The following is a 27,406-nucleotide window of genomic DNA, read 5'->3' as shown; positions in this document are numbered from 1 at the left end:
TTTCTCCCTCTGATCTGCATATTTGTAAAAGATCCTTTCCCCTAATGATAAAAGTTTAAAATCTCTGAGATACAAATTAGTCTAAAGAACGAATGGACCACAGGAACCTTGGCCTCCATCGCTCTAAGTTTAGAAGAACTAGAGAGTGCCAAGTGCCTACTCAGTAAGGAATAACATGCAAACACCGTGGAGCGAGGGGGCGAATCATCTGGAAGTGAACTCTGGCTTAAAGCCTGACAGATTCTGGTGGAACCCGCAACAATAGCCCTAAGTCTCTGCTGGTTCCCTGCTTCATGTTGGTATATTGCATTTACATCTTGGAGCACCGGGTTGAAGTTTGGTCCCTCTTTCCCTGTGGAGATATAGACAATACCCTCCCTGTGGTGGGGTAGTGCCCTGTTCCCCCACTACACATTTTTATCTTTTTCTTTCCCACCCTCCTTTTCAGTTGGCTACCATATGTACCCCTGGATTTGGTCTGGCCCCTGCCATACTACCTGGATCTCACCCCAGGAATGTTTGTATACAGTAGCTTTTTCCCTATGCCCCATTTGCATTTTTTAAGCTTATCTCAGCAGACTCATGTTGTACTTGTCCTTTTGTGCTTGGCTTACTTCACTTAGCACAATTTCCTCCAGTCCTTCCCATGCGGCAATATGCTTCATGCATTCATCATCACTTTTTAGCGATGCATAGTACTCCAATATATGTATGTACCACAGTTTTTAAATCCAATCATCTGTGGATGGAATTTTGGATTGTTTCTAACTGCTTGCAATTGTGAACTGTGCCATGATGAACCCTGGAGCACAGATGTCTGGCAATGGTTTGTTTCTTGCCTCTTTTGGGTATATGCGCAGTAGGGGAATTGCTGGGTGGATGGTAACTCAATTTCCATCTGTTTTAGATATTGGCAGATTGATTTCCATAGTGGTTGTACATACCTACAGGTCCACCAGCAGTGGAAGAGAGTTCCTATCTCACCACAGTCCCTCCAATACATGGTTGCTTTCTGATTTTTTTTTAATTTGGTTATCTTTAAGGGTGTTAGGTGGTATCTCATAGTTGTTTTAATTTGCATTTCTCTCTGGCTAATGATCAGGAACAATTTCACATATGTTTTACTGTGAAACTTCTGTTCAGGTCCTTTGCCCACCTCCTCAGTGAGCTTTTTTTTCTTATTGTAAGCTTGCAAAGTATTGTAGATTTTAGTAATAAGGCGTTTGTCTGATGTGTCATTGCTAAAGATAGTTTCCCAGTTGGTGGACTCTCTTATTACTCTCTTGGTGAATTCTTTTGATGTACACAGGTAATTTATCTTCAGTATATCCCACTTGCCAATTTGTGATTCATCTATATTTGTATCCTTCCTTATTTCTTTGTTTGTTTTTTTGTTGTTGTTTTTAACATTTTATTAGGGACTCATACAACTCTTATCACAATCCATACATATACATACATCAATTGTATAAAGCACACCAGTACACTCTTTGCCCTAATCACTTTCAAAGCATTTGCTCTCCACTTAAGCCCTTTGCATCAAGTCCTCTTTTTTCCCCCTCCCTCCTTGCTCTCCCCTCCCTCATGAGCCTTGATAATTTATAAATTATTATTTTGTCATATCTTGCCCTGTCCGACGTCTCCCTTCACCCCCTTTTCTGTTGTCCGTCCCCCAGGGAGGAGGTCACATGTAGATCCTTGTAATTGGTTCCCCCTTTCCAACCCTCTACCCTCCCAGTATCGCCCCTCACACCCCTGGTCCTGAAGGTATCATCTGTCCTGAATTCCCTGTGCCTCCAGCTCCTAGATGCACCAGTGTACAACCTCTGCTCTATCCAGACTTGCAAGGTAGAATTTGGATCATGGTAGTTGGCAGGGAGGAGGCATTTAGGAACTGGAGGAAAGCTGTATTCTTCATCGGTGCTACATCGCACCCTGACTGACTCATCTCCTCCCCTAGACCCCTCTGTGAGGGGCTCTCCAGTGGCCAACGAATGGGCTTTGGGTCTCCACTCTGCACTTCCCCCTTCATTCACTATGTATTCCCTGCATCAAGGTTCTCAGGTTTGTCCCAGTTTTCCCATTAATGGCCCTAATTGTTTGGTGTTTTACATCAAGGTCTGTGATCCACCTTGAGTTTATTCTTGTGCATGGAGTAGATAAGGGTCTTGCTTCATTTTTCTGCAGGTAGATATCCATTTTTAACATTACTATATATTGAAGAGGGCATCCGCTTCCCATTTGATATTTTTGGGGCCCATATCAAAAGTCAGTTGCCTGTATGCTGATGTTTTCATTTCTGGGTCTTCAGCTCTTTTCTATTGGTCTGAATATCTGTCGTTATACCAGTCCCACACTGTTTTGACCACTGTTGCCATATAATACATGCTAAAGTCAAGTAAAGCAAGCCCTCTTTCTAATTGAGGAGTTCTCTGCAAATTCTGGGTTTCTTCCCTCTCCATATAAACTTGGTAATCAGTTTATCCACTTCTTTGAAGAAGGATGATGGTATTCGTATTGGGATAGCATTTAATCTATATAGTGCCTTGGACAGAACTGACATCTTTACTATATTGAATCTTCTAATTCTCGAGCCTGGGAAATTTATCCATTTGTTGAGGTCACGTTTGGTTTCTTGTAATAGTGTTCTATAATTTTCCTCATACAAATATTTCATTTTTTAGTCAGGTATATCCCTTCATATTTCTATTTGTACTTAGCTATTATAAAGCATACTACCTTTTTAATTGCCTTTTCTCTGATTTTGTCTGATGTGTATAGCAATCCAATAGACTTCTGTTTCTTGATCTTGTATCCTGCCACTCTGGCATATTCCTCTAATGCTTCCAACAATCCACTCATGCAGTTTTGGAGATTTTCAATATATAAAATCATAATGCCTGTGAATAACGATAATTTCACTTCTTCCTTCCCAGATGAATATCTTTGATCTCTTTTCTTTGTCTTATGTGGTTAGCTAAGACCTCCAGTATGATGTTAAATAGGAGTGTGGACAAGGAGAATCCTTGTCTGATTCCCTTTTTCAGTGGACTTTTTTTTCCATCTGTTCTCCATTAATTACCACGTTGGCTGTTGATTTTTCATATATAGGTTGTGTAATATTAAGGAATTTTTCTTACACTTCTATCTTCTTGAATCTCTTAAACAGTAATGGGTGCTGTATGTTGTTGAATGCTATCTTCTCGTCTATCTATCATATTATCATGTGGTTCTTGTAATTTTTCATGTCAATGTGGAGAATAATATTAATGGGTTTTCATATACTGAACCAACTCTGCATCCCTAGTATGAATCCCACTTGGTCATGGTGAGTTATTTGTTTTCTATGCTTTTGTATTCTATTTGCCTGTATTTTTTTAAGGATTTTTGCATTGATGTTTATTAGGGATAGTAGTCTGAAGTTCTCAATTCTTCTGGAATATTTGCCTGCTATAGATATCAGAGTTATTCTAGCTTCCTAGAAAGAGTTTGGGAGTTTTCCATCTTTTTCTATGCTCTGGAAGAGTTTGTGTAGGATTGGTGTTAGTTGTTACCTGACTGCTTGTTGGAATTCTCCTGTGAAGCCATCTAGCACAGGGGATTTTTTGTTGGTAATCCCTTAATAACCTTGTCTATTTCTCCTATTGATATGGGTCTGTTGAGATTCTTGATGTCTATTAGGGATAGTCTGGATAGGGATTGATTTTCCAAGAATTTTTCCATGTCTTCCAAGTTGTTGAATTCATTAGAGTACATGCCTTCATAATACTGTGCAATTATTCTTCTAATTTCATTAGGATCCGTTGTGATGTCCCCGTTTCATCCCACATCCTTCTATTGAAATTTGTTCCTTCCTTTTTTTTGTTTAGGTTTGCCAGCGGTCTATCATTTCTGCTAATCCTTTCAAAGAACCAACTTTTAGCTGCATTATTTCTTTCCTTAGTTTTCTTCTTTTCCCTCTCCTGTATCTCAGCCCAGATTTTTATTATATCTTTCCTTTTGCTTTTAGTAGGATTGTCCCATTGCCTCTGCTCTAAGTGGTGTATAAGTTTTGTGCCAGTATATCAACCATAAATCACACTTCCTTTTTCATGTATGCATATATTACTATCACACTTTCTCTGATAAATGACTTTGATATGTCCCAAAGGTTTTGTACATCGTATTTCCATTCTCACTGTTTTTTAGAAACTTCCTGATTTCATCTCTGACCTGGGTCAATGCCCATTCCTTTTGTCATAGGGAGTTATTCAAGCTCCAATTGTTTGCCCTTGCTTTCTTCATGGTCTTTTTGTTGATTTCCAGCCTTATGGTACATTGGTAAGAGAGAAAATTCTGTATAATCTCTATGTGCTTGAATTTAGTCAGGTTCATCTTGTGTCCCAGCATGTGGTCTATCTTCGAGAATGTACCAAGTGAGTTTCAAAAAAATGTGAACTTTTTGCATTTGGGTGCAAAGCTCTGAAACTATCAGGCCAAGTCGTCCAATTGTGCTGTTTAGATGTGTAGCCTCCTTGTTTAGTTTCTTTCCCTGTGATCTGTCTTTTTCAGAGCGTGGCATATTTAAGTCACCTACTATAATTGTTGAGCCTGTGATTTCTTTCCTTTTTCCCCCTGACTTTATTTATTTTTCATCTTTTGGAGTGTTTGATTTACGAATTTGGTGGGTCTCTTGTTGGATGTGTAGATAGTTATTGTGCTCACTGGTTCTTGATCTACTCTTCCCTTGACCATTATGTAGTGCCCCTCTTTGTCTCTTGTTGTCGCTTGTACCTTGCAATCAATTCTGTCAGAGATTAAGATTGCTACCCCTGCTTTTATTTTGAATTGCCATTTGTTTGTTATATTTTTCTCTTAACTATCAGCCTGTTATTGTCTGTGAGCTTGAGATGTATCTCCTGTAGGCAGGAGATTGATGGGTTATGTTTTCTAAGTCAGTCAGATAACCTCTGCCACTTAATGCCTCAGTTCAGTCCATTGATATTCAGCATTATTACATCCATCTGTGGACTCTGATGTCATCTTGTACCTTTTGTGTTGAGTGTTTTCCTACTTACCTATTTTATCCGTTTATGTTGTGTGTGTGGTTTATTCTTGCCTTCTTTCCCCCATTGAGCTAATGGTATCTTGGGGGCTATTTTCTCTTTGTTGCTCTCCGGGTGGAGTTGTTCTATGTGACAGTCTCTTATTTGTGCTCGGTGAGTGTTGATCTTCTGCCCATACTGGGTCACCAAGGATCTTTTGTAGGGCTGGGTTTCTTTTTATGTATTCTCTGAGTTTTTTCTTGTCTCGGAAATGTCTTACTCTTCCATCTATCTTAATAGATAATTTGACTGGATACAGTATTCTTGGGTTTGCATTCTTTTCCTTAAATTTTTGGAATATATTACTCCACTGCCCTCTCTTCTTCATCATGTCTGCTGATAGGTCTGAACATATTCTTATTTGGGTATCTTCATAAGTGACTATTTGTTTTTCCCTAGCTTCTCTCACGATTTTCTATTTTTCCTTATAGTTGGATAATTTAACTATTATGTGTCTTGGTGCCTTCTTGTGATTCAGTCTGGCTGGTGCTCTTTTGGCCTCCCGAATGATTGCCTTAATTTCATAATTCCCTCACTATTTTTGCTGATAACTTCTTTGTTGTGTCTTGTTCTGGTAGTCCAGTTATTCTAATATTGTTCCTATTCATAGCATCAGACATGGTTCTCAGGTTTTCTTTAACTTCTCTGTTATCTTATTTGGCTACCTTTCCCACTTTTTGAAGTCTGCCTGGTTATCCTCTAGGTTACTGATGTGATTATCTGCTTCCTCAACTCTGTTGGCAGAATCAGTTACTGTATATACTTGTGTATAAGCTGAGTTTTTCAGCACATTTTTAATACAGTTTTGTGGTAAAATTGGGTGCCTTGGCTAGTATTCGGGTCAGCTTATACTTAAGTAGATATGACAATTTTCTACTGAATTTTGTTATTTCATCCCTTATGTCTTGTATTTACCGTTGGTGTATGGCCTTTATCTCCTCTATCATTTCATCCTTTTTCTGTATTTCTTACCTCATATTCTGTATAATGCCAAGCAGCATTATGAAGATTTCTTTCTGTGGCAGGTCAATGTCTGCTTCTTCTGTGCATGTTGTTAGGTTCATGACTTCTTCCAACATTGTCTTCTGTTTCTCCTGCTTTTTCGTTGAGGCTGTTGGAGCTGGTTGCTGTTTACATGTTGTTTTAGAGGAGCCCGGAGCTATCTTCCAGCATCAAAAAGCATTGGGCTCTCCCTCGGGGGACTCATATGAGTGCTTCTTTGAACTACCTGCACGTAGCTACACTGACGGGTTAGGCTAGTGCTCTATCTTCCTGTGGTTTCACTCTTACCCTAGCCAACCAGTGTTCCATTATTTGGAATGTGAGTTGGATAGTCCTCTCACAAGATGGCGCTTCACTGACTGATGTTCCAGGAAGCCATTGTGGTGTGTCCCATGGGGCTTGGAATGCCTCAGATGGTATGTGTTGTATCCCTATGTAGCTGGAGTACTGTGAAAGGCAGGTGTGTGTACCCCTCTTGGTGTAGAGCACTATGGATGGCAGGCAGAATTACCCTCTTAATGTTCTGATCTGGCAGGGGGAGCTCCGGGCGGGTAAATCTACCTGGACACCATTTTCTCACTGTCTCCCGAGACTGCAAATCCTTCTGACAGCAGACAATCTCAGCATTCTCCCTTACTGAGATTGGTGAGTTTGGACAGCTCACATTGAAGTTAGCAGCCCATTGCCTAACCCTTTTGGTCATCATCCTCCTTAGTGTGGATGCTGTGATTTCCAGCACTGAACTCCATGAAAGTGAGTCCAAGATACCTTTCCTAGAGTCAATTTAGTTCCCTGAGTTCTAATGGACAATTACAAGAGTATTTTATTATATCCCCTGCTTCATTCAGAAATCACTATGAATAGAAAAATGGAAAATTGATCTAGTTAGCAAACCTTCCCTTGTGCTCAAAGAATGAACTTCATGACATTCTAAGACTCTTCACTCAAGAGAGTTCCCAGATATTTGACTGTTTGCCCCCACTCCCAAAACTTAAGAAATAGACCATTGCCAACTCCTCATATCGTTTAAAGTTCTAGAAGAAAAACACTAGTGCTTATTTCTTTTTCTAATTTATTAGAGGTTTTTGTCTTTGAATTTATTCTCCTTGACACCTCATGGAAGCATTAAAATGTTTCTTTACTAGGGCATTTTCCAAGTAAACATCAATATTCAACCAATAAGGTAAAACAATTGAAAATCACACAATTTGCAATCAGCCAGCATTCTAACTAAGGACTGAGAAGAAGGATTTTTCACAAGTTTGTATACTAAACATCTTGCAAGATCATTATTTGTTACTATAGAAACAAGATGAAAATCAGGTGCACAGTAGCCATTGCAGAATGAAAGGCTAATATTATTCAAGCTGTCATTGATTCATCTTCTGCATGGAAGGGTTGTTTTAGAGAGAATACGATGTTAGGCAAACATCTTTCCTACAGAAGCTATCCCATTGCTTGGTTCAAAGATGGCATCAGAGAACAATTTCAGATTAAAGTATAAAGATTGCAAACAAGAAATGGAACCACCACAACCATCATTTTGATTGTGACTCAGTGACCCTTGAGAGAGAGTCTGAAGCTGCGAATCTTTGAATGAACAGGTAGCCTGAATTTTCTCCGACAGAGCGGCTACTGGTGGCTTACCAATCTTTGTTTCCCCCAAAAATATTTTATTACGAGCTAATCCAAACATCATGCCTTGGTTCAATACAAAGTGCAATCACATCAAGCTGTATTGTACAATGGCTACTGCAATCTGTTTCAAAACATTTTCTTCCTTTTTGAACTCCTAGTCATCAGTTCGCTTGTACCAATCCCCACCCCCTTCTTCCACTGCACCCCCCCCCCCCGAGGAACTCTTATTCTACTTGTTGTATCTATAGGCACATTAATCCTGGGCTTCATCTGCCACAAAATAGAAAAACATAAAGTAAAGTTTCAAGAAGGCTACCCACAATGACAAAATACATCAGAGATAAAACCCTGTGTAAAGAAAAAGAGAAAATATTGAAAACCCTTTCAGTCCTCTCTCCAACACTTTCTGTTTGTTAACTAGTTTATTACTGTTCCCCATTTATGGTTCAAGGGAAATTTCCAGAGGCGTATTTCCTATGTCGATCTTGCAAATGCATATTGGGCTTCCGCAATCGTCTCTTTCCTTTTGCAAACCAGAATCTCATAATTAAAGCTTTGATATTATATCCTTTGGATTGGGATTATAGAATTTGAAATCCTTGGGTCATGGGTGCTGGTGTGCTTCTTCCATGTGGATTTAGTTGATGTCACACTTGGATGGCTCCTTGTTTAAAAACAAGCCTTCAAGACCTCAGACTCTATTCTTTTTGCTAGCTAGACACCATCTAATTTCTTCCCCAAACTTTGCTATAGCACCCATAACTTTTGTGTTTCCTTTGTGAGGGTGAGTATAGAGCAGGGCCATGATGTAATAACTACTTGTTCTTTTATGGGTGCTAAGTTTAAGTGCAAGCTCAAAATCTATTCCTGGATCTTTGTCTTTTTATCTGCTTAGAGACCTCTTTATTAATTTATGGTAGGGAATCCTATAGTTCATCTCCCTGGAACATAAGGATGTTCGGTTGATAGTGTCATTGATTAGCTCATGGTACTAATTTTTTTAAAACACTTTGAGAGAGGGAGACTGAACCACTACTGTGAGCTAACTACATATCAAAATACTTGAAATATTCATTTGTACAGAATAAATCCTTACATGGCTGGATGCTGCAAATACAAGCAATGGGAATTGGTTGTCAGAAGTAATATTCGCTGACAATTTCAATCACAGGTTTTTCCAAATATTACATATGACATATAGCAAGTAGGATATTCTTATCCTAAGGCAAGGTTGGTCCACTTACGAATGGTTCAATACTCTTGGTATATTGGTATAGTTGTCTTCTGCCTTTTCACACACCATGTAATTTTAGTCTGAAGTTTTCAGGTTATAGGTGTGTTCAAAGTAGAGTTTAGTTCACCTAGTGGAGTTCCTATACGTATCCCCTCTGGTATGGCCTTTGGAGCATGTTCGGTTCTGTAGGTTTATTGTGCCAACCTGGCCAATAGAAACATGCGGGATTAATAAGGTCATAGACTGATTGGAGGGCAGAGAGATAAATGGCTTGGCAAGCCCTGCCTGGTTCTCTCTTGCTCTCTGGTGACTGGACCAGCATGAGGTTCCCTTAGCTAGTTCTCTGCCTTATCTTGCAAGTTACACTACCTGTAGATCATGTTGCTAGAGCATGAGGTTCCTTTGAGACTTGCTTCCCCATGCTGCTGATGTGTACATCGCTTGATCTTGGGACTGTCGGATCCTTTAATTGGCTGACTGTTGGTAACTAGGCCTGCTGTTTGCTGCCTATGGCAGGACTGCCTGCATTGCTCTATGGAAGACTCAGCTGTCTGCTCCCTTAACCTTGAACCCAGAAGCCCTTGTGAGTTGAAGGACTTCCAGTGTATTAACTGTTCTATGGAAGTGAGTTGAACTGACCCCTCTGTACTGCTGTGTGGACTAATTAGCTGTTATATTCCTTTGTGCTTTATATAGCTATCTATATTGATCTATCTAATTAAAATCATAAGTGTTGTGGTTTTGTTTATCTAGAGAACTCTGTCTAATACAGGTGCTTTGAAGATCCTAGATCCAATGCCCCAATGTTCTATGGTCTGAGTGGTCTGAGTCCCGAGGGGGTGTGTTAGGCAGGGTTCCCTAGATAAACAAAACCAGGGATCTATGAATATATATATACATATATATATATATATAAAATGAGAAGGAATGCAACCGTTAATGAGTCCACACAGCAGTACAGAGTGCTCAATCCAACTCACTTTCATGGGACAGTTAATATATTGAAGGCCCTTCTAACTCACACCAGCCATGGTCCAAGGTCAAGGAAACAGACAGCAGAGTAGCTGGTGGGAGGTGGGCAGGCAAGATGAGAAGAGTCACTCCCCAGGCAGCAGATATGGCAAGATGAGGCAGCAACAGCAGGAAAATGAGATGTCCATGTATAGCAGAAGCTGGTAGCACATAAGCACAGTGAAGCAGGTCATGATGGACCCTCCAGTTAAGTTGTAGCAATGTATGGCATAACAACATGATCCACCACAATCCACTGGTTGGCTCAGCCCATAAGTAGTGCAGAACAGCTAAATGGATCACCTTGGAGAAAGAAGAAGAGGCCAGCCTGAAAGAGCCATTTATTTTGGTTGCCCTCCAAGCAAGCTGCGATCTGATTGACAGGCTATATTCTGTCCTCATGTTCCTATGGAAGCCATGTTGACACACAAAAAATCTCACTGTCACAGGGTGTAGACAGAAACCTGGACCAATGTGGCTCATTAGCGGTGCATGCTACCAGGCATACTCCCCTCTTAGGTTCCTTAGATATGTTGTTAATTATTTTTATTTCCCTACTTGGAAGTCAGGCCTCCTCTGTTTTTCCACCAACAGACATGACCTTGTCTTCTCCCAACCATGTCTGCTCCCTTTCCCTCTCCTGACTTGACTTTCCCATCAATGTCCATCATCTCTCTATAGGGATGTCCTCCAGTCAAATCTTCCCCTCCCCCTTCCTTGACAGTCTGATCCCAGCTGATGTGAAAACCCCTTCTCACCAAAATGGCTTTCAAGATACACACCTGCAGAGGATGGAAAGCAGTCACGTGCTGATCAGACAGTCTTGCTTTCAGATTGTCCACTTAGCAATATAAAGGTTGATATATTTTTCCCCTTGCTATCACTTTAGCAGGCTGTCTACAATGCATTATGTCCCTGGTTTAATGATTATACAATAAGGAAATTTTCTTCTGCTTTTATTTTTGTGGAATAATTTTCTGGGTTAGGAATGGTTTGCTTTTGAGTAATGCACGCCCCACCCCCACTCCAGTGTTCTTTCAGACCCCACTGTCGAGGCAGCTGGCATGCCTCTGGCTCTTTTCTGAACTAAACAGATCCTCCTTGTTTACATCTGAACCTAGCTACTATTTTGGATACTGACACAGGATGCAGCTGACTTGAAACAAAAATAAAGAGGCTTCAAAAAAATTCATGTAAACTTCTCATTACCATTTATTGCAGGGGAAGGGGGACTATTTATTTATCAAAACTTTTTTTTTAACAAGCAGAAGCCCTAGTGGTTATGAGTTGGGTTGTGATCCAAGTGGTGGGCAAATGTAAATTACCAGCGGCTCCTAGAAAACCTGGGCTTTCTACTCCGTAAACAGTTGGTCTCAGAAACCCACCTGTGGGGACCAATGACTCAGCTAGACTCCGTGGCGGTGAATTTGGGTTTTTAAACATCGTTAAAATTGTAATAAATGGAAGCTCATATCTCAGATCATCATTTTTATTTTAAATGGCATAACTACTCAATCAACCCCCTCGATAGCTTACCATACTCCCTCCTTTGGTTTCTCTTTTTTTGTCTTGTGAGTTACTCTCTGCTGCTTTACCTAATTTAATAATTTTCTACCCCCATAGCCTATTACTGTTTTTTCTGCTTTGCTCACCCCTGCTTGGTAACCTCAGAAATCTGTTTACTTTGGCATGAAAATCTTTGTCTTGGTTCTTTTCTTCATAAACAGTGACCTTGCATAATATTTGATGTTCCATTATCTTTTCATTTCACATTTACACCAGCTTTCGGGAGCTATATTGTTGTTTTTTTTTTAATAGAGAACACAGGTATGTCTAACAACTCTGAGCAAAATAGACTCTTTTTTAGTAATCTGTTATTGAAGCTTGGGTAGAAGTTTATGGAGAAAATTCAACAGTTTATACACATTTTGTTTCATGATATTGGTTGCAATTCTCCACTTCATTCTTCTTTCCTGCCTTCTGAGTCTTGTTGTTTTTTTTGTGTGGCAAGTTTGGCCTTTTTAGTATCATATAGCTGATCATTCTAAAGCATGTGTTCCTCTCTGGTGCTGTTGTTCCCCCAAAATGAAGTTTTAGATCTGTGTTAGTCTGAGTTGACTAGAGAAATCAATTCTGTGTGTATTAAGAAGGAGCTTTATATCAAACAGCAATGGTATATTGAGAAAGCATTCCAGCCCAGTCAAGATCAAGTCTGTAAGTCTGATAGTAGTCCATATGTCTGATTCTAGTCCATAAAGTTCTCTTTAGACTCATTCCGCACATGCAGTGATGCTGAAGGCAGGAAGATCACAGGCCAGTGGTGGATCCAGTGGTGATAGAAGCATCTCAGCCCTGGTGCAGGTCTCCACATGGCTCCTCCAGCGCCAGGGCTCTGACTCTCATCAGCATAGACCCATGTGGCTTGTCAACAGGAATGTGTAGCAGAGAGAGAGTCTGTCCTGCTTCCAGGGAGGACGACAGGAGTTCCCAGAATCCTCATGAGAAGGCCATACCCAGAAAGAGGCATCAACCAGACTGTGACCTGATTGAAAGTCTGGACTCCACCTCTATAACCTATTTAACAAGGTGGCATGAAATTATGTAACTTCCATAAGATCAATCAACATTCCAAAAGAAAGGAAAATGGTGGGGAGGCCCTCAGCATATTTTTTTGTTTGTTTGTTTTAGTTATTTCCAACTTCACCCTCTTACTTTTAGTTTTCCATGTACATTTGGAAATTAATCATGTACTGCATAACTGGATTTTTAGGTCATGTTATTTAATATTTGTTGAGTGACAGATTCATTCATTAGCGCAGAGATAAGGGACAGATTCCACTAACCAGGAAAAGATTATCGGAATTTTGAATGAAAGGGGAAAATTACTTTGGGATTAACATAAATTCAAAACTCAGTAATTAAACAAACAACATAGATCCAGGAATGGGTTTGGGGCTTTCACTAAATGCTAGCTCCAACTTTAGAACAATCAATTCTCATATCATGACACTGCACAAGTCTCATCCTCAGGAAGGGAACACAGAAACTATGAGTGCTATAACAAAATGTGGTGAATAAAGTGGATGGTGCCCAGCTATTAGATAAAATCATTTCTGGGGTCTTAAAAGCTTGTCCCCATCAAAGTGAGATGTCAACTAAGTCCACATGGAAGAAGCACACCACAATCAGTCACTGTGGGACTGTACATCATATAATCCAAAGTCGAAGGAGAGAAGAGTATCAGAGCCTAAATTGGGAGAATCTGGTTTGCAGAAGCTATGCCCAATCTAGAAACCTTTTAGAATTTGGCTACGGGTGACAGTGGGAGCCCAAAATTCATTTGTTGGAACTACACAGGAAATAAGCCTCCAGTGAACTCCATCTGTCCATTATAGAGGGATGGGAGGGCAGTGGTTACTAAGCAGAGTGCATTGGAGAGATGACTATAGAAGAGCAAATGGATACACCTGACCTGAACGGTTGAAACCTTGTCAGTTGATCAAGCCCCCCACTTCCGCTGCCCCCCCCCCTCTGATGCACACTGGGCCTGTCCCGGTTTCCAACATTTTCTGTATTTTTTGTTTTGTTTTTCATTTCTTCATATTGGGGTTTATCTCAGATTTGTTATGCCATTGGGAGTCACCCTCTTGGATTTTTGTTAAATGTTTGTTTGTTTTTTCCTGGTTTCCAGTAGATGAAACCCAGGATTGATGAACCTATAGGGACAGCAAGTAGAATAAGGGTTCCTGATGGGGTACAGTGGTGGGGGTGGTGAGGGTGGGGGTGTAAATGGGAGCCAATGTCAAGGCTTCCAGGAATGAAAAGAATGTTACACGGACACGGTAGCAATTGTATGACACTGCTTGATGTGATAGCATTATGGAATGATAGGATATATATGAACACCCAAGTGAAATCAATTTCAGTGGGAATTGCCAACTCAGGTGGCTATAGGATTCAGGGAAGGCTAATTGGCAAAAGTAATTTAAGAGAAACAGGCATCTGTAGAGAAACTCAGACTTCCCTCATTGCTTTCGAGATGATTCTGACTCATAACCATGTTATAGAGTAGAGTAAACCTGGCTCCCGAGGGTTTCCAAGGCTGAAAATCTTTATGGAAGCTGGTGGGTTCAAACTGCCAACCTTAGCATCAGCAGCCACGTGTGTGGCTACTGCCCTGTCAGGGCTTCTTGAACTCAAATTCTGGGTAGTTATGGTAGAATACCTTGGAAGGCAGAGCCTGTGCCTGGGGCCCAGGGATTTTAGATTGTGGTTGATAAAAGAAATATGAAGTGTAGTGAAATCACTCACATATCCCTTGTGTAATCTCAGGCTAATTCCCTCCCCTCCCCAAGTTTCCCAAATGCGGTGCACAGTCGATTTCCAAAGTTTTAAAACAACAAAGAAAGAAAAACAAAGACGTGGCAGCTTTGAAACTCGGCTCTGGAAGTCTTCCACCTCCCGTGGAATTGAGATGCCAAAGCAAAGAACAAAGGACTACAACAAAGGTGGTGCTCACTTGCAGCTGTTGTTGGTTGGCCTTAGGTTGATCTGGGCCCATGGTGACCTCAGGTGCACAGAGTGGAACTGTATTTATTGGGGTTTTCGAGGGTAGAACCTTTCAGGAGTAGACCAGCAGGCCTGTCTTCTGAGGTGCCTCTCACTTCCATCGAGTTGATTCTGACTCGTAGCTACCCTGTAGGACAGGACAGATGAGCCCCTTTGGGTTTCTAAGTCTGAAATGCCTTATGGGAGTAGAAAGCCCCATCTCTCTCCCTCAGAGTGGCTGGTGGGTCAGGACTGCCAAACTTCAGTTAGCAGCCCAATTCAGGTTCAAACTACTAACCTTTCAACTAGTAGTTGAGCGCTTTATCATGTGTGCCCCCAGAAACTCTGTGTCTTTCCTTAGGGTGCTTCAGTAATTCTCCTTACATTCTGTCTTTTTTAGGCAATGTTTCCTTTTGACATTCGACCTGGTTTCCCTCCTCTCCCACCTTTGAAAGTTTGAATCAATGCAGTGCCTTGACTTCTAACTCCACCTCCCCCAGGATGTTATCTGGAGTTCCCCTTTACCCTGTAATGCATTGCCTAGTAAAACGCTGTCACTGTCAAACTCAGCCCTGACTACTGAGATTTCAGCCAAGAACAGAGTTCTTTGGTCACTGCTTGCCAAGGACAGGCATGTGAACACTGGCAGTGTTGTGTGAAAACTATGAGAAAAGGTTCTGCCACCCTACAAGTCATTAGGTGAAGGGTCATCATGAACTGGAAGCAACCTGGTAGCAGGGAGTTGGGTTTTGAGGATTAGGTCATGAAACCTTCCAGAATGACGCTTTTGTGGATTATATTGATGGAAGCCAGCCTCAGGATGATGAGCCAAGTCTCTGTTCCATAACTAGTTGGAATATGTGTAAATGTCCTCTGGACACTGGAGCGTATCAAAGACGATGATTAAAAGGGCAAGGAGAACCTTTTGATTGTAAAGGGTAATTCCATATGAAGATTTCATTTAAATAATAACGTATTACCTTACTTTCCTCTTATTTAAAGTTAGTTCAAGTGATCATGCTCATCACTCGAATTCAACTCTCAAGCTATCAGCACATATTTGCACGGTCGATCACATAGCTTCAATTATTTTTTAAAGGACTCAATGTACCTGACTCCCTCCCATGATTCCAAATAAAAAAAGAAATTTTATTTGGGTAGGAGGTTAAACAGGGTTCCTTAAAATGGCAGGACATAGAATTATAATTTAACAGGTTGCATTTATACAAAGAAAAATCAAAGTGGCATATACGTATTAAATATTTGTTACTCTTATGCCTTTCTTCCTATTTGCATTTGATAACAATCTTTAATGCTGTATATAAGCTAAACAACTCACTTCTTTTTTTATTGACTTCTGTTACTATTTAAGCAATTAGAAATTATGTTTTGCTTTATTAATTGTGTGAAATGGTAAGAAAATAGCAAAAACCTACCAAGAATATTGAAGAGTAGGAAGGTACAACAAAAAATTGACATAAAAAGAAACCAGGTAGGAAAAGCAATGTTTAATGATTCGTTATTGAGCTAATCAATAACTAATCAATCAATGTTGGTTGATCAATTCAATGATTAGTTATCAATCAACACACATCCTTGATAGGGTCTGCAGCTAGAAGTATGCTTTGGTATCTCTTACAAAACGGGGCCCTACTATATTTTGGCAAAGACAGAAGTATGCTTTGGTATCTCTTACAAAACGGGGCCCTACTATATTTTGGCAAAGACAGAAGTATGCTTTGGTATCTCTTACAGAACGGGGGCCTACTATATTTTGGCATTCACTTATAGGCTCTGCTCCTAAAAATTTTATCTTTTTTAAAAATTTAAATCATTTTATTGAGAGCTCATACGACTCTTATCACAATCCATATATACATCCATTGTGTCGAGCACATGTGTACATTTGTTGCCTTCATCATTCTCAAAGCATTTGCTTCCCACTGGAGCCCTTGGTATTGTTACTGTTGTTGTGGTTACGTGGATTCTGACTCACGGTGACCGCTACGGCACAGAGGAGAACTACTCTGAGTTTTCGAGATGGAGATCTTCCAGCAGTGGATTGTTAGACGCATCTTTTGAGTCACCACTGGGTGTTTTTACACCATCAACATTTTGTCTAGTATTAAAGCACTGACCAGAGACCCATAATTTTATAAGGCCTTTGATTAGAACCACTGCCATCAAGTCAAATCTTACTCATTGCAACTGGCCCTGTGGGTTTCAGAAACTGTACATCTTCATGGAAGTAGAACACCTTTTTCTCCCTTGGAGCGACTGGTGTTTTTGAGCTGCTGACCTGGAAGTTAGCAGCATAACTTGTAGCCACGATGCAACCAGGCCTCCTTTTAATATCCTTGGTTGGGTCAAGCAATGGTACTATATTCAGTCAAATTACAAAGCAGGGACAATAAATCCCAAAGATGAATGCTTTCAAATTAAATGTGGTGTCTGCAGTGTATATGACAAATTTTAAATGGAGGGACTCTAATTGGGTGAGTCCAGGCCTAAATTAAAAAACTCCATTGGAATAAAACTTCAGTCTCACTTCAAAAAGCAAAACCACCACCAAAGTCACTGGCATTGAGTAGATTCGGACTTACAGGGACCTAGAACCTTAGACTTTTGCTGAAAAGAATTCAGACTTTAAGTCGAAGTATAGTTACATAGATATAAGGTCAAGATTTCTGGCCTAGGTAAAGAATTATTTGCTAAGGCAGCCTATTTAAGATGCTCACTCAGCTTGGCCTAAAGAGGGTCTTACATAGGTAGGCAATGCTTTCCAGAGTAGTAGCCATTGAAAACAGATGGAAACTGGCAATATCAAAATGAAACCTGTATATCAAATATTAGTTCCATTATCCCAACTGACAAATTAAATTTCCACCCACCGTGATTTTCCATTGTAAATGTGTAACTGAAAAACAAGAAACAAGATTCATCGTTAAAATAAGGAAGCCTCTGGAAGGTCGCAACACTGAGGTTGGAACAACCTCAAAATGTAATAAGCAAGGAACCAAGTGGAAGGAGAATTTTGAGAATGACGAGGGCAATGAATGGATAAGGGTGCTTTACTCAATTGATGTATGTATGGATTGTCATAAGAGTTGTATGAGCCCCAATAAAAAGATTTTTAAAAGTGTGTCATCTTGTAGAATAATAGATCCTTTGTAGCATTTGCCATGCCTCTTCCCTCTTTCCTGTGTGCCTCAGATCACAAAACCTGTTTGCCACGCCACACCTGTTTCAAACCCTCGCTGTGTTCCCTGTAATTCAGAGCTTTGTAACATCCTGCATGATGTCTTTAAATTGATCCCCATTCCCCGAAAGTTTCTCCTTTCAATAAAATGTTTTGTTCTTAATTCTAGCAAAGTGTAAGTCTATAAATACAGTGAAAATAAAGAAGGGAGAATCGATATCCTGATAAAAGTTTTCAGTGGTGTAAGGAATAAATTCTCTAAAAGTAAAAAATAGTCCAGGGGTTGCTTCTGACTCACAGCCAAGCATAAGGACAACAATTGATTGTTAGGAAAATACCAAATGCCCATTTCTTGGAGGAAAGTCTTTATCCATAAATTGTCCTTTATTTCCCAGTGGGTTGATGTAAGTATTACAGCAATACTTACATAGGTTTGCTGTTTATCCTTGAGGCTTCCTTTACACTTGAAACTGCTCACGCCCAGGAGCTACTCATGGTTGTTTTCAATGAACATTTCCTCTGTGAAGAGATCTTCTCATCTTGAGTGGATTTGTTATTGGTAAACTTTGATGAATCAACCTTTTGCTTCCCGGCAGGTATCAGACGGAATTGATGGTCCTTTTCCAATTACTACGCACATCATGTAGGCCTGGGTTCCTTTAAAAAAACAGGAGTAGAAAAGCATAAAGCTCTAGAAACAAATTCTTAACCATATTCTGACAGTCTCCCCTAATTCAAGCAAAGCATAATTCTGATGTGAACAAGACCATACTGAACTTCATAATGGTAGCGTGGTTTAAAAGAAAAAAATAGAAATCCCAATATGTGTAAACTTGTTGTTACTCTGTGTAGGAATAAATGGCATTAAATTATGATTTTCAGCAGAGAAATTTGAAATAACGGAGAGGGCAGCCCTCCAATACATGAGATGAGAGGAAGCAACTAGAAGTTCTGACTGGTCCCAGAGAAAGAGAGGGCTAAGAAGTAAACATGTGTTGGTGGCAAACTGGGCATCTGTTAAAAATTAAAGGGCTTATTGAAGGAGCAAAACAAACCAGGTATGTTTGACAGGGTTCTCTAGAGAACACAAACCAGAATGCTAATAAGTATATATATATTTATACAGATCGACAGATGTACAACATAAGAAATAAACAGTTACTTAAATTATAAAGCAGTATAAATGGCTCAGCGCAACTCATTCCTGTGAGACAGTTGTGAGACACTGGCAGTCCTTTAAGTCTTGAGGGTTGCCGGATAATCCTCTGTAGAGCAATTCAGGCTATCCAGGCACAGGCAGCAAACAGCAAGGCAGGTCACCAACAGTCAGCCAGAAGACAGAGTCCAACAGTCCCCAGCTCAAGAGATGTAAATTCCAAATTTGTGGTGAAGTAGGTCTTGAAGGAACCTCAAATTACAGTGACACAGTCCCCGGGTTAGGGGTTCCCACAAGTAGTGTAGCTTGCAAATTGAGGCAAAGAACAAGCAAGGCAGCCACCCACTGGTTCTGATGATCAAAGTGCAAGAGACAAGAAAGGCAAGGCTCACTGAGCCATTTATCTTTCTGCCCTTCAGTTAATCCCACATGGGTTTATTGGACAGATTGGCACACTACACTACCTACCTCACCAGGATTGAGCAGTGCTTTGCAAGGATTCCCAAAGTATCGCAGCCCTGGGCATTTCCCATAGAGACTGAATATAGAGCATCCAGGAGTTTACCAGAAAATTCTACCTGGCTAACATTTGTAAAAGTAGGCTTTAACATAGACAAGACAATGCTAAGACCCCCTCAACATAGTTGAGGGATGTGAATCACCCTGTTACCAACAGACAATATTGTAAAGTCAACTCTGGCAGGCATAGTTAGGGGAAAATGTAATATCTTATCATTTGATCTCTCTTTAGACCCATATTACAACTGTTTCAGTTTTTTTTTTCTTTTAAGTGAAAGGAAAATCCAGGTGGATTAGGCCCTGGTGAATCTCCTCGGGACCTGGACCAGGGATGTAAGAAGCTTTATTAACATGCAGAATGCATTGGAAAGTGGATTGGTGCAGATGCACTTAGGTTAAAATGTAGTCCTCTTATCATTTAATCTCCCTTATGATACATTTATAATAATTTTTAATATTTTCTACTTTCTTTTCAATTGAGGTTTTATCTGTTTGACTTTGTTAGGTTTTTTTTAATGTTTTTCTGTGTATGAATTCCAGGATAGGTAAATCGACAGAGACAGATGAACAATTCCTTGGGGTATGGCAGAAGAGTTTGGGAGGAAATTGGGAGCTAATAATGATGAGAACCAGATTGAAGAAAATGTTCTAAAACCACTTGTGGTGATTGTACAGCTCTTCTCAATGTGACTGATGTGTGAATCACAGACCAGTAAAACTGTTGGAAAAGAAAAATTAACACTGAAAATGAAATATAATAAAATCTTAAATGTGAAAAAATAAAGAACCAATTGTTCTTAGATTGGAGCTAGAATTAAATTCAAGCCCCAAATCCATTCATGCATCTATGGTTTATAAATGTCTCTGATTCACCTTAGAGACATCATTATCATTTCATGTTGGATAACATTATCAATCATCCTCTGCAGACTCTGAGACTCAGAGGATCAGGTCTACCATGCCCTAATGCGTTGCTGTGAGTTAACATTGACTTGGCAGCACCTGCATTAATTTAAATGATTTTTAGTTTACTTACACATGTTTCTCCCACTCTATCTAGGACCTTCTAATTCGATCCTTTTTAGAGCAGTTGGCAATGGTAGCTGGGCACCATCTAGTTCTCCTGGTCTCTGGATTGTGGAGACTGATGCTTATGCAGTCCATTAACTATTTGTATGTGTCCTTTGATTTTCATTTTCTGATGGGGAAAGAGCAACAGTTACACCTTAGATGACTGCTAACAAGCTTTTAAGGCCCCAGTTATTACTCTCCAAGTTATGCCAATTGATCAAGTTATCCCAAGACGATATATAGTCGTTATCCCCAGGCCCAGGTAGTCATTCCATCAAGGTGTTCATGTCTGTCTATGAAATGTTCATAATGCCACCTCCTGCATGCTCCACCACATTCACAGGTATATTTTGCAGCACAGGCAAATACACATATACAAATATCATGTGTCAAACGCATGTGCTCTCTTGAGTGTGCTCCCACACTCCCCCGCACACCGGTGTGTCTTTCCATGTTTGCATTGTAGATCAATCAGCACTATTGGCAGGATTGTGTCTATAACAGTAATTGTCTCTGCTGTCTTTAACTCTGGTGAACCTCCCACAGCCTCCCTCTGTATTCATCTTTGTTACCAAACTCCCTCTCGCAAGATAACACTTGTCTATCTTCTAGCCCGGGACTCTCCCACTTTCTTCCTCTCCCATCCCTGGTAACCATCAAGGGATCTTTCCTGAAGTGTGAAAGCATCTTCTTGACTTTTTATAAGAGTGATATCATGCAATATTTGTACTTTTGTGATTGACTGATTACACTCAGCACAATGTACTCCAGGTACATCTGTATTGTGAGGTGTGTGTGCCATCAGCATTTCTTCATTGGTCTTTCCTTGCTTCTATGTTGAATCTGATCATTTTATGCCTGAATGGTGGTTCATGAGGACACATGTCATGAGCATACACGTCCTATTACATCCACAAACATAGGGGTTATGATTGACAGTACACATCTTGGGAGAATACAACGTGTTTCATATAACTATAAATAAAGGGGTCCTAACATTAGTGCCATTAACTTCATCTTGATATTTATTAGAAATATAGAATTTCAGACCCACTCTACTGATTCGGAATCTGAAAGTTAACCAGATTCTCAGGTTCATTTGTCAATCCACTGAAGTTTGAGGAGTGTGATATTGGTTAAGCACTGGCTGTTTATTAGAAAGATTCACAGCTGAAACCCCGCAGACACATGTGACAGTATGCTTCCATGAGGATGACAACTTTACAAACCCTTGGGGTGGGGGGGGGGGCATCATTCTTAAGTGGTTCCTCTTAGATGGGATCAACTCAATGGCAGCACATATACATAATTTGTAAAATACCCATTGTGTAGAATATACACTGTACCAAACACATGTTGTGTAAAATGCATTATGGATAGAGCAGAGGTTTGCAACTTCATCATGACTGACATCTTGGCCAGGAAAATGCTTTGTCGTGAGATGCTACCCTAAGCACTGTCGGATGATTAACGGTCCTCGCCATGTATTGATCCTTGCTCAATAAATGTTCTGAGCATTCCCCTCCCAATTGTAACAACCAAAGATTTCTTCTGCCTGGCAAATATCCCCAGGGGTGAGGAGGAAATCACCTTGATTGATAAATGCTTCTCCAGAAAATGCCACACCTGGGGACATTTTCACTTGACTGGCCTTGGTGGTGTAGTGGTTATGCATTGGGCTGCGATCCTCATGGTTGGAAACCACCAGCAGCCCCGAGGAAGGAAGATTGGACTTTCCACTCCCATAAACAGTTACAATCTTGGACATGCACAGAGGGTCTCTTTGAGTCAGCATTGACTTGATGGCAGTGAGTTTGGTGTTTGGGTTTTATCATAGTCCTAAGAAGTCCTAGTGGTATAGCAGACTATGTGTTGGGCTGTCAACTTCAAGATGAGTAGTTCAAACACATCAGTTGCTTCAAGGGAGAAAGATGAGGCTGCCTGCTCCTGTAAAGATTTAGAGTCTCAGAAACGCAAGGAGGCCCCCTACTCTGTCCTATAAGGTTATGAATTGGAATTGACTTGCTGGTAGTGGGTTATGATTAAGTTTTCATAGTCCTATGAGCATGACTAGATCACAAACAGAGAGTAGGTAAAATGGATTACCATTTTAGATGTCACTTGTTACTTGTAATTTTGCAGTTTATAATATGAAACAGTAAAACAGTTGCTGACATAGCTGGAATTAAAACATCCAGGCCTGAATTAAAACATCATTTTGAATTAAGCTGAAATCGTCATTTCTACTATCCTAAAAAGGTCTATTCAGCCTCTTTGCACATGTTTATCTCCTTTTTGGGAGTTGGACTTTCTAGCTTGGATGAGAAACTGTTCACTGACAGTGTCGGTAAGAACGTGGCCTTGGGGTGGTCTAAACAGAATGCCTTCATGAAACTCATCCCTGAATCCTGGAGTAATAGAAGGAGGCTTGATAAGATTAAAATAGAGAGAGTAGCTGTCTCATAACTACATAACTAACGCAAACAGTTCATCAAATCTCAGTTATACTTTAACAGGCTCACCCAAATTAAATTTCATCTACTGAAATATTTGTAAATCATAAAACCATAAACTTGTTACCTTAAGATGGAGAAAAGCCCATTCTGACTTCTGGCAATCCTGTACAACAGAACAGAGCTGTCCCACAAGGTTTGCAAGGCAAATTTCCTGCAAAAGTTCTTTACCACTACCAACTACTCTGAAAATGATCACATTAAAAGGCCCTTGATAGAGAGGTAGATAAATGTGGTGTGAGAGAGAGAGAGAGAGAGAGAGAGAGAGAGAGAGAGAGAGAGAGAGAGAAAAGAGAAGAGGAAAGGAGAGGAGAGGAGAGGAGAGGAGAGGAGAGAAGGGGAATTCCAAATCATAAAAGAAACCATATTTGCTGGTCGGACATAGACAGGTGGAACCCCCGAGACTATGATCCTTAGTCACCCTTCCGATATGGAATTGAACAATCCCATGTTAGAATAATCACCATTTAAGATCAGAAGGAGAGCATTTACCTAAAGACCAAATTCAGAAGGTTAGAGCTAAGAGGACTACATACAAAACACAGAGTCAGTGAGATAAACGATGGCACGGTATGAGGATTGCAGTGAATAAAATGAAGCAAATGTGCATGAATTGAACCTGGTCTCGTCTGCAAACCTTCCCCTAATCCACAATAAAAGTTTCTAAAATATTAAAAGATATCACTTTGAAGATTCAAATGCATCTACCCCAAGCCATGGTATTTCCAATCATCTCATATGCATGTGAAAATTGCACAGTGAACAAGAAAGAGCACAGAAGAAACGATGTCTTTGAATTGTGGTCTTGGCAGAGAATATTGGATGTGCCACAGACTGACATATGGACAAAGAATTCTGTCTTGGAAGAAGTAACAACAGCAGGCTCCCCAGAAACAAGGACAGCCAGACTTTGATTCGTGTCCTCTGGACATGTTATCAGGAGTGGCCAATTCGTGGAGAAGGGCATCATACTTGGGAAAGCAGAAGGTTAGCAAAGAAGAAGAAGAACCTCATCCAGAAAGTTGACACGATAGCCCCAGCAACAGGCTCAGCCATATCAACAGGTGTGAGGATGTCACAAAACCTGGAAATGGTCCAACACAAGATTATAATGATCCAGATAGACTAGATGGAGCCCAACACCAACCATCTTTATGGAAGCTTACTGACAGTCTTTCTCCCATGGAGTGTTGAGTGGGTTCAAATGTTTTAAGCAGTACATATCTCTACAGCTACCAATACTATCATCACTATGATTGCTACGGAGTCGGTTCTGATTTACAGTAACTTTACATAGGATTTCTAAGAATGTAAAACATTATGGGAGCCGACAACCTCCTCTTTCATCTGCAGAGCGGCACATGGGTTTGAAGCATTTTCGTTATGTAGTGGTCAAATTTGAATTTGCATCAGGTTCATCTGAAGGACTTGCTAAACCACAGGTGCTGGGGCCCCACCATGAGTTTCTGCTTCATTCAGTCAGGGATGGTGCCTGATAATTAGTGTTTCTAGCAAATTCCAGGTTATATTCTATTCCAGGTTTTTTTAATGTCAGCTCATTGACATTTTCGCTTGGTGCTTAGTGAGATGGTTAACAACATTCTTGACCTCATCCCTCTAAACGAATATCCCCTTTGGCCAAATCTGCCCCTCCCCCCCCCCAAAACCCTCTGTGCTTTGTGGGCCTCTGAAGCAATACATTATCCTTTATTGACAGCAACAATGTCACCATTCATGTGGTTTTCTATGGGTCCTTTGTGAAATCTCTCCTCCAGAAAAGGACCTCAATAAATTACAGGCAGGAAACGCACAATCATCATGAAGACACAAACATGCTCTTTACCTCAACAGGGCTTTTATCCCAGAGCCAAAGAAAAAATTATAAAATTCTGATTCTGACCAATTTATTTCCAATCATCAATTCTCTTTTGTTCCTTTTATCCATCAGTTCCCAACAAGGCTCGCCATGAACACAGTCCAGGGGAAATGATATACATAAAGTCCATAACGCCATTGTTATACTCAGAATTACGCACATCCTTTAAAACCAGATGCCCTCGAGTCGACCCGGACTCAACGGACACTTGTGTGTTAGAATAGCATGGTGGCTCCAATCTCCCACCTCCAACTTCTTGGTTAGCAGTAGGGCATGTTAATTATGACTCTGGCATCTATTATTGACTATGAAGGGGACTACAATAGGCCCTTCCTTATCTTTGATCCCGTTTATTCAAGTTGCCACCAAGTCTCATGGATCCAACCTTTTAAGCAGTTCTTGGATCTACTGATATCTCTCTGCTTCTCCTGCAATGTTTTCTTTTGTTTCCATGACTTCAACAACATCCTAATATTCCCCTTCCATCCTTTTTTTGTATTCCTTCCATTAGTTCTCCTGACAAGAGTTAGCAATTTAAAAAAATACCTCATGAGCTTTATTGCTGTGAGACACTCATATGAAGTAGTCAATTTTTGCTACACTTTACCACCCACACACCATTCTCTCCCTGCCCCCCTTAAAATATAACCCTGCCTTTTGTGTTTTCTCGAAGAAGCTAATCCCATTTATACCTGGCCCGTCCAAATCCATTCTGATTCATAGTTTTTATAGGACAGAATAGAACTGGCCCATTGAATTTTTCCTGTCTGTATATCTTTACAAAAACCCACTGCCACATCTTTCTCCTGAAGAGGAGCTGGTGGGTTTGATCTGCCAGCCTTTCAGTTAGCAGCTTAGCACTGAACCACTGAACCGCCTAATCCCAAATGGAAATAGCCTAAATTGGTAGGTCCTGATTGGCTTCAGCCAATCAACACACAGCATTTCTCTAGTTGAGGGAGTTCCCCAATTTGAGCAAGTGGACGGCTAGAAGTTTTTATCATAGTTTTAAAGAGAAGCAATATCCAGCTCCTCGAAGAGGGTTCTTGTTAGTTGTCGGCAAGTTGACTCTGACTCCTGGCAACCTTATTTATAACAGAACAGCATGTTGTTTGCTGGACTCACACCAAGATGGCAGGGTAGGCAGATAGATATCCAACATAGAACTTGTTGGGTTTCTTGTTTCCCTGTACAACAAAGACACAGAGACCAAATGAAACAGATAGAGATTATAGTCCTGAAACTCTGATACACAGAGAAGGAGACAGAGGTGGATTCAATACCAATTAGGAGAAGCTGAACATAAAATGGTGAGAGAAGAAAAAGATGAGTGAATCGTAGCTAGCCTGGTGAGGCATGGCTATCTTGACATTTTGGAAAGAGCATCCCATCTTGACATAGTCTCCTGGCCACTAGATCGCACCCTGATCCCCAAGTCACCAGGGACACCCCCTTTGAAGGGTCTGCTTCCCCTGATGTACAAGCCACACCCTTGATGATCATTCCCGGGAGACACCCCATCCTTGTTGCACATGAAGGTAAGAGAACCCTAGCCCCAGCCCACCAGCAGAACATGTGTACAAGGCTCCTGGCCACCAATTGACAGGGGCTCAAAATAAGTATGCCAAACATAAGAACCCTGACCTCAGGTATCACTTGAATGACATAAACTACTTCCAGGTCAGGTCATTTCACTCTAGATAGCATAAAGACTAGCAGGCACTCTATCTAGGACCAAACATCTCCCCAGTGCCCTCATCACCCCGTGAGCTGCTTGGTTGGCAGACAATGCCAGCACACACAGAAAGCCCTGCCCACCCCCCAGCAGTTTTCTCCTTTTTTCTTCGTTTTAAAAAATATCATTTTCCTTTATCTTCCTTTGTTTTTATCTTCTATTTCTCAGCTACACTTAAGGCAAATACAAAAAATAAGGCTCTAAGAGTTGATGGACTATCCATTGACTGTATCAAAATGGTACAGCATTTGAAGCACTTTCTGGTCTATGCCGCCTTTTCCTTGCTCTCTATTTCTTTCTCATAGATATGTGAATGTTGCTGGTTTTGTTTCTCTAGAAAATTAAGCTTAACACAACATGTTCTTAAGAAAGTCTGTATCTGAAAAAATGCACCATGCTTGTTAAGGTTGAGGGTATGTTTAAAAAGGCAGACTTTCATCAAGATAGGTTAATGTATTCTGTACGACAATGATCTCAAGTTTAACAGTGATTTTGAGGATGGTTCTGGGTGGAAGTGTTTTATTCTGTTGTATAAAAGTTCACTATGAGTTACAGCTGACTCAATGGCACTGAACAGCAACAGTAGCGGGTTTTCTTACTGCGGATACATCTCTATCTGATTTGTCTTCTGGGTCACATTGTCATGTACCATTATTTCAGGTTTTTAATCTTCCCTTGTTGGTTCTCTGTCTGAAGAACTCTCTTTAGTACCTGTTATAAAGTCAATCTGATTTTTATAAATTCCTTTGATTGTTGTTTACCTTGAAATATCCTAATTTTGCCATCATATTTGAAGTATGTGATTCTTAGTTTTGCATAT

The sequence above is a fragment of the Tenrec ecaudatus genome, chromosome 2, assembly GCF_050624435.1.
Source record: "Tenrec ecaudatus isolate mTenEca1 chromosome 2, mTenEca1.hap1, whole genome shotgun sequence".
In the NCBI taxonomy this organism is placed as follows: domain Eukaryota; kingdom Metazoa; phylum Chordata; class Mammalia; order Afrosoricida; family Tenrecidae; genus Tenrec; species Tenrec ecaudatus.
The sequence above is the reverse complement of the archived record's forward strand: the minus strand, read 5'-3'. Positions refer to the sequence as shown.